At 36.1% G+C, this 13995-nt stretch overlaps 1 pseudogene; it reads left to right on the top strand.

Moving 5' to 3' along the window:
* The first annotated feature begins 10604 nt into the window (after window positions 1-10604).
* Window positions 10605-13226, top strand: LOC149174918 (importin subunit beta-1 pseudogene; annotated as a pseudogene).
* Window positions 13227-13995: the final 769 nt, after the last annotated feature.

Raw genomic sequence — 13995 nt, 5'->3', positions numbered from 1 at the left:
AAAACCCGGCAACTATATGCCCAAAGATATACATCAGTTCAACACAGCACCAACACTGAGAGAGCAAGAACAAGAATGATCCAAAATGGGTTGAGAACAACTGCAAATCAGTTATGTTGTTTCATCGTGGTTGATCAACTGTTGTGAATCACGGAACTGCTATGATATGCCGTGACGTCAACACCTACGCTCCATAATCTACGTTCATAGAATGTTTTAGTGGTTCGCATAGGTAAAACCCTCATGACTCTACTTAATTAATTAAATATCCCAAGAGACGATAAAGGGGAATTACCTCATAGTTTTACATAGTAAATATATGCGAATGAATACAAAAGAGATGAAAAGAGGAGAGGAAATGTAGGAAAATGATAGGCCGATTTGGTGCCCAACACCTTGTACATTGTGATACACCGAACACGACATTCAGGGAGATTGCATGCCCGTACTTCTCGGTTCACTGGGAGGTATTCTGCAGTTCACAGTTGCTTGGTAAACATTTTTCCTAGATTATCCCTCTTTTGTTTTGTTATGTTACTTTGATTAAAATAAAATTAATTTACTGTGGATAACATCCTCCACGCTTACTCCTTAGTTGGTCTTAGGTTGAGACATATGGCAACAAATTCGAAGTCCACCGATCAAGGAATTCCTTTTGATGGAAATCCTAGTCCATTTCCTCATTTTGGAAATAATGGTGCTCCATATATGGCTACATTGTCCCTTCCGGAATTTAAACAATGTAAACTTTGAAATGGGAACTGATATTGTTACCCGTTTCGTAGAGATAGCAAAAGAGTGACTCGATTTTGAAAATGGGGGATGCAGAACACACACATATTTTTTTAGAGCATAGTTTTTGGCACTTTAATTTTTTTTTTTATGTACATTACATTTTAGAATGTTAGTAATTTGCATGCTGATTTTAAAAAGTGGTGATTCTGCATCAGGCTCTTTTTTTAAAAGACCTATTTTTTGACTTTAAATTTTCTAATGTATGAAATGTAAATAATTATTTTCTAAATTTAACAAATTTTGACACTTTAAATTTTTTATGTCAATTTTTTTATTAAATATATATATATATATATATATATATAAAGACAAAAAGACATAAAATGTAAATATATATGTGTGTGTGTGAACCATAAAAAAATTGACAAAAAAATAAAAAAATATAAAAACTATAAAATTAAGTAACTAAAAATAGAAAAATTTTAAAAAGCATTAACAAAAAACTACAAAAAAAAAAAACAAACTAGATTAAAAAAAGAAAGAAAAAGAAAGAAAAAAAAAGCCAATAAAAATCTAAAAAACTATTAAAATCAAGATTAAAAACATTAAAAAAAAACCTAAAAAACAAAATATTCTGAGATTTAATAAAAAAAAAAAAACTACAACAACAACAACAATTAAAATTTAATATATATATTAAAAAAAAAAAAAAACATTTTAAATTTAAAATATATATATATGATTTAAAAAAAACATATATTTTCAATTTTTAAAAAATAAAAAACATTTAAACTTTAAAAAACACATATTTACGATTAAAATTTAAAAAAATATATATGCACGCAGCTCCGCCACCCAGTGCCAGCCCCCACGGGCGGCTGGGCAGCGGCTATCCGATTTCGAGAATCGGATAGCCACCCCCATGGGCAGTCAGGCGGTGGCTATCTGATTCTCAGAATCGAATAACCACCGCCCGACTGCCCATGGCGGTGGCTATCCGATTCTTGGAATCGGATAACCACCGTCCAACCATGCCCATGGGCGGCCGAGCGATGGCCATCTGATTCTGAGAATCAGATAGCCACCGTCCAACCACCTCCATGGGTGGCTGGGCGATGGCTATCCGATTCCGAGAATCAGATAGCCACCCCCATGGGCAACTGGGTGATGGCTATTCAATTCCAAGAATTGGATAACCACCCCCACGGGCATCTGGGCAATGGCTATTCGATTCCGAGAATCAGATAGCCACCCCAATAGGTGGTTGGGCGATGGCTATTCGATTCTAAGAATCAGATAACCACCCGCGCTGGTGGTCAGGCGATGGCTACCCGATTCTCGAATCGGATAACCACCCCCTAACCACCCTTGAGGTGGATATCCGATTCTGAGAATCGGATAGCCACCGTTCGACCGCCCGTGGAGGCGGCTGAGCGGTGGCTATCCGATTTTGAGAATCGGATAACCACCACCCAACCACCGCCCAACCGCCCGTGGGGGTGGCTGAGAAGTGGCTATTCGATTCTCGGAATCAAATAGCCACCATTCGACCGCTCGTGGGGGTGGTGGCTGATAAAATCGTATAAAAAAAATGTTAAATATGTTTATAATGTGTGTGTGTGTGTATATATATATATATATATATATATATATATATATATATATATATAAAATGTTTTTTTAATTTTATATATATTTGTAAAATATATATATTTTAAATATTTTAAATGTTATTTTAAAAAATATCAAAAATATATTTAGTTTTTTTTAATCTAATGATTTTTTTTGTTTTTATTTTTTTTTTAAATCCAAATTTTAAATCATTGTCAAATACAAATTTTAAATTTTATTTTTTAAATTTTTTAATATAAAATTTGAAATGTTTTTTTTTTAATCAATATATATATTTTAAATGTTTTTTTATTTTATTTTTTAATTTGAAAATATGTAGCTTTTTTAAATTTTAATTGTTTTTCGGGTTTTTATTTTATTTTTAATTTCAGCATATTTTTGTTTTTTAGGGTTTTTTGAAAATGTTTTTAATGTTAATTTTTGTTGTTGTTGTTGTTGTTGTTGTTTTTTTTTTTTTTTTTTTTTTTTTTTCAGTTTTTTTTGTTATTTTTCTACTTTTGTTAATCTAGTTTGTTTTTAATTTAATTTAATTTTTTTAGTTTTTCTTAATGCTTTTTTAAAATTTCTTATTTTTACTTATTTTTATAGTATTTTTAAATTTTATTTTTTTTCCCAAATTTTTTATGGTTTACCACATTAAAAAAAATGTTATTTTTTGAAAATATGTTTTTCTTATTATTTATTTCTTTAATTTTTTTTTACTTTTTTAATTCTTATATTTTATAGGTTAATTTCGTTTTTTTTTTTTTACATTTTTATGATTTTTTTAATATATATTTTTATTTATGATTTGGTATTTTTTTAAAATTTTTGTTGTGTTTTTTTTCATTGTTTTTATTTTTAATTTTATGTTTTCATTATTTTTTTGAAATTTTAATGTTTTTCGGAATCATAACAAAATCTTTTACACCATTATTTCAAAATGTTGAAAATTTACCAGGAAAAAAAAAGTGTTATTCCAGCATCAACACTTTTCGATTTAAGGGTGTTTTTTGCACAATTTTTGCACATAAAAATTTGGTTTTACTGACATTTTTTTAAAATGTTGAAAATTAACCCTAAAAAAAATCCATCATTCCATTATTAGAACTTTTCATTTTCAGGCTGTTTTTTGCACAAAAAGTTCGTTCTCACTGCCATTTTTAAAACATGTTCAAAATTGACCCTAAAAAAAAACATCATTCTAGTATACACACTTTTCATTTTTAGCACTGTTTTTCATGTTTTTTCGGGGTTTTTTGGGCAGAGTTCTCGTTTTGAGTTTATAGTTCCTGTTTCAAAGTTTACATTGTTTTTACCATTGGCTTGCAAGTATGGTTGTTTTCAACCTCCTTCATTCAAAATGTCATGATTTCTCCACAATCAAGTACTCCTCCAACTCGACAAAATAAACCTCCAGTTGATCCTAAAGTTTACCCTTTTCCTTCTTCCTTGGTTGTTTCTTCCTCCCCTTCTTCCTCATCGACTAGTGAAAGTATTGATACTAGTAACCAGGTGGCTAAGAAGAAGAAGAAAGGGAAGAAGAAGAAGAAGAAGCAAGTTCAACAGAAGGGCAACCAAGCAACCATTTCTTTGAATGCAACATCTGATGAGAAACCATCCATCAAGCCTCACAAAGTTCGATATCCATGCAAACTTTGTGCGGGAGACCATCTTCTTGGAAATTGTTCTGGTATTCCTCATATCTTAGAAGAATGGTCTTCCCATTCACATCATCCTATGTCATGAACTTCTCGAGATCATGCTGGTGACACACCATCAACTAGTGGTGGTAAAGTTCACGGAAAGAAAGGTAAAGTTAAGTTTCCCTGTAGGTTATGTGAAGGGAATCACGCCATTCACATTTGTCCCTATCTGGATGAAGCTAAAAAAGTGTTGGATAATAGCCTGCTTCACCGCAACGACTTCCATATGGTTACAGGAGACTATCGCTTAATCCTTCAATAGTTGATAAAGTGACTGACCCAAATCAACCGTCGTTCAAACCCACTCTCTTTGAATGTGAATGCCATGAGTCTATACCTAACCGATCACAGGTCAAGGAAACAGTTGAACCGATTTCACCTTCAGTTAATCATACCTTTCTCGAAGAAAGTGAATATGATACCACTCAGGTTATTTTTGTTTCTTCAGATTCCAATGGGCTTGGGGGCAATCCTCCTGTTCCATCAAGACAGGGGGAAAATCCTCCCATTCTCATAACTCAAGGGGATAATTCTCTTGTTCTTACGGTACCCCCTCCAAGTAGTCTAGTCACTTCCTTTGATTGGAATCAACTCGCAGGATTCCGTCTTATTTCTTATGTGCCTTTCCAGATCATAGTACAGGTTTGTAATATGATTGTATCTGGCACTAATATAGATAAAGGTGCATCTGTGAGTATCCTTTCCTCAACTGCTTGGCAAGTGCTTGGATCACTGTCGCTTGTGCCTCTTACCCAGAATCTGTTGGCTTTTAACAGAGGAACCAATCAACCATTAGGGATCCTCCCTCAGTTGCCTATTACCTTGTGATGAAATATTGTTTATCTCAATGTGATGGTAACCCCAGGCCCTTTCGATTACAATTTACTTCTTGGGCGCAACTATGTTTATGACATGGGAGCTATTGTTTCAACACTCTTTCGAGTGATGTGTTTCCCGCATGAAGGCAAAATTGTCACCATTAACCAGCTTTCATTTCAAACCTAGTCCAAATATGGTTTCCAGCCAACCATCTTCCCTAAATGGTCTTTTTGTACCAATTGTATCATCCCTACCATAGGTTAATTATGTGGCAACCCATTCCATGCCTACATTGACGATCAATTTAGTGATTTTGTACATTATGTACTGGGGGCATTTGAACCAGATCTCTCTAATGGATTCCTTGCTACGGATCCCTTCTAGAGCATTGTTCTCCCATATGATGATAACCTCTTGGAAGTCATGACCTCTTATGAGTCGTGAAGCAAGGGATGAGGATTGTTATTTTACTATGTCAACCTCGTTAAAAAAATGAAACAGGTATATGAGGATAGTTCTTTTACTATGTTAACCTCATTAAAAAAATGAAATAGGTATATGAGGATAGCTCTTGGTCTTGTGTCAACCTCGTTAAAAATGAAAAAAAGGATATGAGCATAATTCCTTGTCTTGTTTCAAGCTCGTTAAAAAATGAAACAAGCAATATGAGCATAGTTCCTTGTCTTGTGTCAACCTCGTTAAAAAATGAAACAAAGGGTATGAGCATAGTTCCTTGTCTTGTGTCAAGCTCATTAAAAATTGAAACAAGGAATATGAGGATAGTTCTTTTACTGTGTCAACCTCATTAAAAAAATTAAACAAGTCCCAAAGCATAGTTCCTTGTCTTGCATCAAGCTCGTTAAAAACTGAAACAAGGAATCTTAGCAAAGTTCCTTATCTTGTGTCAAGCTCATTAAAAAATGAAATAAGGTCCCCTAGAGCAAAGTTCCAATTCAAGTCTTTGATTAGATATTGTAAAATCCCAGTCGAGTCTTTCACTTGATCTCGTAAATGAACCTTCATTCCATCCACCTCATAGCCACGAGTAGTCTACTTATGCGAATGCAATGAAGCTTGGAGGGCATGCACCTAGAATTGAGTCATCATGCTTGGGGCATGTAAATTGAATCCAAGCATAGTTTTTCATTTCAAGCTTGTGTAAAAATGAAATTGAATCCAAGCATAGTTTTTCATTTCAAGCTTGTGTAAACATGAAACTGAATCCAAGCATAGTTCCTTGTGGTTCAAGCTTCTGTAAAAATGAATCCATCTCCATTTCAACCCTTGTGATTTCCATTCTATCAGCCTCTTCCGTCAAATGAGCCTTGGTTATTCTCTTTCCATCGTCGCTATCTTCTTGGCCGATCATACGCTTTCACTTGGTTGTTTTACCCTTTTTGAGGAACAATTGCAATGAGTGGTCTTATTAGCCAGCCTCTCCACATAAATCAACATGTTTTGAGAAGTTCCAACATCACCAGAACGAGTTGCTATCCTAGACACCACTCATTCCTCAAAGTGGAGTCTTCTTTAAGCTCTTTTCAGACTCTCAAAATATGAAAAGATTGACGAGCGCTTGTCCTTTTTGGCTTGTTAACGGATTGGAAACAACATCTACTCAGTATAATTTTAACCCTTTTTCGAGTTGAGATAGATTATTTACGAAAAAGGAATACGTTGATCGAAGATGGTCAATAGGTTCTCTCTCATATTGTTTTATGCTTTTTTGGACTTGAGAGACAAATCTACGAAAAAGAACTTGTGGATTTTTCTTTTTGTCCCTTTTCAAACTCTCTAAACATGAAAAGGACTGAGTTATCTTTGTCATTAAACTCGTTAAAACATCAAATAGCGACAAACTTGTCCATCTAGACAAAACCAAGTTTCACCTTCGCTAGACTCGTTAAAACATCACATACTGATGGATTCACCTGAAGGGTGGAATTATACAACAATCATATGTTATCCTCCTCAATATTGATAAAAAATAAAGAGGTGTTGGTTAGCAATGACAGGGGAAAATGCGAAAAAAGGGTAAAACACTTTATGGTAGCAAGTCTCTCTTGAACATGACACTTTCACTTCGTCATTGTGACTATTTGGGTTGGGTTATGAGCTTGATGGTTATCATACCATTGGTCTATCATACCATCCATCACTTTGTTTTGGGTAAATGCTACCAATTCATTTCCATCTCACCAACATGTTTAAGAGAAGTCATCCAATTAAAATTCATCCTGTTACAGATCCATTTGGGCATATAACTGTCATCATCTAGATTAGTATTTTAGGGCTCATCAAATCCTAATTTCAGTTGATACATGCCCTAAACAAGTCAACCTTTTGAATTCCTCCTTCCGAGACAATTTCATGACTTGAATACATCCTGAAATGATCTCTAAAGGGACCAGCACAGGTAGGCCCATGTAAGGGTGCGCTGCAGAGCAGTTAAGTCCATGCCAGGGTGCTCTGCAGAGCACTTAGCCCCTCTTTGACATGCGCTTGGCGAGATTGAGAGAAATTGACATAGGGTTTGGGGAATATTCTTATCTCTTGGACTCTTCTAGAAGTTTCCCTCACTTATCAACTCCTATGAGCTCGAAAATGGATGAGGAATGAGTTAAGATGCTTCCTATCCTCTCATCCCTTCCTCCATGGAACTAATTCTAAGTATGGAAGGCCATTCAATACCCCCATTTATGACACAACCTCCTCCATATTCCTATAAATTGAGCACTCATTTAAGTGATTCCTTCTTCTATTCAATAAAGTATTTGAACCTTTTTCCCATATGATTATCTTGTTATATGATGCTTATATATGTGAATGTATTTCATTCCTTTCACTTGTAATCAATAGATCTTTTGCTTTGATCGGTTCTTTGTCTTCTGTTGATGTTTACAGGTACTTCTCAAGCGTGTTAAGTATGGGTAGGAGCGATAGGATCGATACAAAGGAGAAAAGAGGAAAGTGAAACTACAAGTAGGTCTTCTCATCCTCTTTGGCTTATCTATTGCTTATAGAAAACTGCTAAAGTGCTTTAAACTATTTTTCTAGATATGGCTACTTATCTAGAGAATTAGTATTTATTCATAGATACCAAATTCTCCAAAACAAAGGGAAACTAAAAATTAAATAAAAAAATTAGATAAAAAAAATAAAATAAATATAAAGCATATTTTGTGCTTATGTGATTCATCATATAATGTTAACAGAGAAATCACATAGAGAACAAAGGGTTGACACCTTTCAAACCTTGATCTAGGTTCATCAATTTACCCTAGCATCTCTAAGATTTTTATATATTTTGGTCACTTGATCTTGCTCCTCATCATGGTCATGAAACTAGATCTAGGTTTGAAAAGCTTCGACCCTTTGTTCTCTATGCGATTTCTCCTGAAAATATGAACATTAAAATATAAAACATATTTAAATAATGTCGTTTCATAAATGTTGGTTCATAAAGAAAAATTGCATGTTATCCTTATTATGATGCATCTATGGTGGTACATAATTCAAAATTTAATCAGTAGGGTATTTACTTTTTTATCCCTTTTACCCTTGATCCTTACATGTGTAGAGATATCGTTTTCTTAGCTTATAAAGTACAAGAGAGAGGGGTCTTCCTCTTTGACATATTTGACTACACATGTTAAACAAATTAATTATTTTCTCATTGTCTAGAAAACCCCCACCACATCCTCCCTACTTAAAACTAAATTAATTGAAAGTTAGTTATGAGTTATTATTATCACTTGTATTTAGCACCTTATTTTATTTAACCCATGGTATTGTATTAGTGGTTTAGGAGACATATTTTCCTATAAAAGGGAATTCTATGTGAATTAAGTGCATTCATAGTAGCGAAGTGTTAGTTCAATTGGTGGAGTCCCCTCATTAAAGCACCGTTTCTATTTGAGAGGTCAATAAGTTTTGGTGGAGTCTTGTGGTTAAAGCACCTTTTCTATTTGAGAGGTGAATACCTTAAATTCTTTGAAGGGAGGTTCAATTCTCTTTCCACTCTCCTACTTAGGCTTCTTGGTGGCCCAAAGGGAAATAAGTGATCAGTTCTATTGTGGATCCTGGGAGTACACATATTCAATGGAAATAGTCACGAATGTGTGTCCCCTCCCGCACTCCTGGTACTCAAGGAGAGAAATGAAGGTATGGCTGAAGGTATGGCTCATTTTAAAGTGTTATTTAATCCACCGATCACACTTATGTGACTATTACTATCCTCTAGTTTCTCTAGGATCTATTGCTTATTTGGATCTCTTCCAAAACATTTTATTACTTGTATATTTCAACCCATATACTTGGGTTGAGGCATTTTATTTTATGAAGAAATTGAGAAATGAGAGATATATTTTATTAATTATTAATTAATGATTTTGATTTATTTTATACCAAGATGTAGTTTAAATTTCTTAAGCTCGTTATGAAGTATGGTATAAAACATGAAATTCAACATTCAAATCCTCTTGGGTGAGAAATATATATATATATATATATATATATATATATATATATATATATATATGAAGTGTGGTAAATAATAAAATTTATAACTTGAATAGATCTAGATTTACTGTTATATACCTAGGGGGGATAATATGGGGTACAAAGAGAGGTACCCAAGGGAATAATGTAATAATGGGATGGGCCATGGTAATAAATAAGGTGGTTAACCCGTATCATGTAAGGGACCACAAGTAGTTAGTAATAATGTAATGGGCCCATGGTATTAGATAGATGGTATTGAGAGAACCATGGTAATTATCCATGGTATTGTATGTATGAGGCCTATATAGAGGCTAGAGACTCCACATTAAGGGGTGTCAAGGATTATTATATGAATAGGCATATGGCTTGTGAAGTGTTCTCTTTCCTTAAGGAGTGAATGTATGGTGTTGCCCTACCTTAAGGGTCTTGATACCAATAAAGAAGCATTTCTATCTATTTCTATCTTAATATTTCTTGGGTTTATTTGCATTGTCTTATATTTTCAGATCAGATCCATAACAAGTGGTATCAAAGCACTTTCTTGGGCAAAAGTGGAGAAATTTTATTTTATTTTATTTTTTATTTTTTATTTTTCCAGGAACTTTCTAGGGCGGCGAGTTTGCAGATCAAATATGTATGTTTTGGGGCAAAATATGCAAAATCTAATTGCATATCTGGATTCTTTGTGAAAAAATACCCGATTTCAAAAAAAAAAATCAGCCGAATCGGAGTCTGGATGAAGGAGATATCGCTGATCTAAAAATCATTGGTGTCGGGGCAGCGAGTTTGTGGCACAGATCTGTACGCTTTGGGGCAAAATATGCAAAATCTAATTGCAGATCTGGATTTTTTTATGAAAAATACCCAAATTCAAAAAAAAAATCAGTCGAATCGCAGTCCGGATGAGGGAGATATCGCTAATTTAAAATCAGCTATTTTTTCAGAAATTTTTTTGTGACGGCGGGATATTTGCAGCACGGATCTAAAATTCTAGTGCTTAGATTGGGATTTCTATCACACGGGCAGATGCAGAATGGTTCCATTTCCAAAAATAGGTCATAATAGGGATTTTGAGAAATATTGACTAAATTGTGACAATTTCAAATTTTCGCCAATTTTTTTTTGTGATGGCGGGCCTAGATCAGAATTTGAGGGACGACCCGCAGTCGAATCCCTCCCGATCTATATAGAAAAGAAGTTAAAAAGATTGAAACCCTTCAATTCCCCATAATGTCACTGGAGGTGACCCAGATTCTCCTGAATGCCCAGTTTGTGGATGGCGGGGTTCGAAAGCTCGCTGAAGAGAACCTAAGACAGTTTCAGGACCAGAATCTCCCAGCCTTCTTTATATCTTTGTCCCGTGAACTCGCCGATGAGGATAAGCCCGTTGAAAGCTGGAAGCTTGTGGGGTTGATTTTGAAGAAATGTTTGGATGCCAAGGAAGTACACAGAAAATCCCAGCTAGTTCAGGGATGGAGATCTCTGGATTCTTCTGTGAAAATGCAAATTAAAGGTTTTCTGATTAAAACCCTAGGTTCCCCTGTTAGCGATGTTGGTCACACATCTAGGCAGGTGATTGCAAAGGTTGTAGGGATAGAGGTGGGTTATGGTGAGTGGCCTAAGCTGATTAGGGTTCTTTTAGGGAACATGGAGGTCTCCCAGCTTGCTCATCTCAAACAAGCGACCCTAGAAACCCTAGGGTTTGTTTGTGAGGAGGTTTCAAGTGAGTCCTTGGCTCAGGATCAGGTGAATTCGATATTGACAGCAGTGGTATAGGGGATGAATTCGTCGGAGGCGAATGGCCATGTGAGGCTGGCGGTGACAAGGGCTCTGCACAATGCCCTAGACTTTGTGCAGACCAATTTTGATAATGACATGGAGAGGGATTACATCATGAGGGTGGTCTACGAGGTGACAGCTTATTCCGACGTGAGGATTCAGTAGGCTGCTTTTGAGTGCTTGGTGTCAATTACATCAATGCATTATGGGAAGCTTGCACCTTATATGTAGGATATCTTTGCGATTACGGTGAAGGCAGTTAGGGAAGATGAGGAGCCCATTGCTCTACAGGCTGTTGAGTTTTGGAGTTCGATCTATGACGAGGAAATCGATATACTGGAGATGTTTGGGGATGATTTTGATGGCGATTTAGAGGAGGTGACATGTTTCTATTTTGTTAAGTAGGCACTCCCCGAGCTGGTGCGGTTGCTACTAGAAACATTGTTGAAGCAAGAAGAGGATCAGGATCAGGATGAAGGTGCTTGGAATCTGTCGATGGTAGGGGGCACCTGCTTGGGGCTTGCTGTGAGGACTGTGGGAGATGATATTGTGCCCGTGGTGATGCCATTTGTGCAAGATAACATATCTAAGCCAGATTGGCGATGCCAGGAAGCAGATACTTATGCGTTTGGTTCAATTCTGGAAGGTCCATCACCTCAGAAGGTTAGTCCACTTGTCAATGTTGCTCTAAGCTTTATGCTTAATGCAATGAAGGACGAGAATAGTCATGTGAAGGACACCACGACCTGGACACTTAGCAGGATTTTTGAGTTTCTACATGGTCCGACAGTGGAGACCCCTATAATCATGCAATCAAATCTACCGCCCATTCTCTTTGTCTTACTTGAGAGTATGAAAGATGCTCCTAATGTGGCAGAGAAATTCTGTGGTGCTTTGTATTTTTTGGCCTAGGGATATGAAGATGCAGTAGTGAGTTCTTCTCCACTTTCTCCTTTTTTCCACAAGATTGTACATTCTCTTCTTGCTGCAGCCCACAGGGAAGATGCAATTGATTCTAGGCTTAGGGTATCTTCTTATGAGAAGTTGAATGAAGTTGTAAGATGTTTGACCGAAGAGACTGCACCCATAGTAATGTAGCTTGTTCCAGTCATGTTAATGAAGCTCAATGAAACCCTTGAGACACCAAAACTATCTTTGAAAGATAGGGAGAAACAGAGTGAGTTGTAGTCCCTTCTCTGTGGCTGCTTGCAGGTTATTATTCAGAAACTGGGAGCTTCTCAGTCAACCAAGTATGGAATTGTACAGTACTCCGATCAGATGATGAATATCTTCTTGAGAATATTTTCTTATAGGAGCGCCATGGTTCATGAGGAAGCAATGTTAGCCATTGGGGCACTTGCTTATGCAATTGGCGTGGAATTTGGCAAGTATATGCAAGAGTTCTACAAATATTTGGAAATGGGTCTTCAAAACTTCGAAGAATATCAGATTTGTGCTATCACTGTTGGGGTGGTTGGTGATATCTGTCGAGTACTGGATGACAAGATGCTGCCTTTCTGTGATGGCATCATGTCACAACTTCTCAAGGACCTTTCAAGAAATCAACTCCATTGTTCAGTAAAACCCAAAATATTTTCTTGTTTTGGAGATATAGCTTTGGCTATTGGCGAGCATTTTGAGAAATATTTGATTTATGCAATGCCCATGCTTCAAAGTGCAGCAGAGATCTCAGTGCATTCTGCAAGCCAAGAGGTTGAAATATCATAGTACACTAATTAGCTACGCAATGGAATCATAGAAGCCTATTCAGGATTTTTCCAAGGTTTCAAAAGCTCCCCTAAAGCAACATTACTGATGCCTTATGTAGGTCACTTTTTGCAATTCCTCAAGAGTACCTTTCAAGACAGGGATAGGGATGAATCTGTCACAAAATCTACAATTGGAGTTTTTGGGGACTTGGCTGACACACTAGGAAAGAGTGTTTCCCCTTTACTTTGGTATTCTATATTTCCTAAAGACTTTATAAATGAGTGCTTGTTATCCGATGATCATGGAATTAAGGAAACTGCCCAATGCGTTTAGTACACTATCAGTCAAGCCCTTTCAACCTGATTTTATGGTCTAAAATTCTTTGGTTTGTTTGGCTAAATTGATTTCCTTGGGTTTCTTTTCAACCCAATTACCAGCTCCTCACTGTGTCCAATGAAGACAATGTTATGGAGTTTGCTAGCATGGTTGAAATCCCCTAATATTGCAAATCATCAGCTTGAGATGCTGGATTCAGTCAAGAGAAACCTTAAGGAAGGAGAACACTCCACAAGCCATATGCTTGTTCATACAATAATCCTTGACACCCCTCAATGTGGAGTCTCTAGCCTCTATATAGGCCTCATACATACAATACCATGGATCATTACCATGGTTCCCTCAATACCATCTATCTAATACCATGGGCCCATTACATTATTACTAACTACTTGTGGTCCCTTACATGATATGGGTTAACCACCTTATTTATTACTATGGCCCATCCCATTATTACATTATTCCCTTGGGTACCTCCCTTTGTACTCCATATTATCCCCCCTAGGTATATAACAAAGATGCAATTATTTTGCACTCATTTCCATACGCAGGATCATCTTGTAGACAAGTGTTGGACTTTGCATCCAACAAGTCATCCATGACATTTGAAGAAAGTGGAGAGAGATTTTAGCAAGAATGGAAAAGAGGGTTCCATAATTGATGTGGATCAGGATGATACACAAGATGAAGTGCAGCTGAAAGAAGCGCCATTGAAATGGTTTGTAAAGAGATGGTTAGATTTTTTAACCAATTAAGGCCTTGCATTTCTCTTGATAATTGATGCAAATATTGCCTT

This window comes from Pinus tabuliformis, chromosome 4_1, assembly GCF_031772625.1.
Source record: "Pinus tabuliformis cultivar Carrire ecotype Pingquan chromosome 4_1, CPIR1, whole genome shotgun sequence".
Lineage (NCBI taxonomy): Eukaryota > Viridiplantae > Streptophyta > Pinopsida > Pinales > Pinaceae > Pinus > Pinus tabuliformis.
Note: the sequence above shows the minus strand (reverse complement) of the source record. Positions and strands in the feature narration are given on the sequence as shown.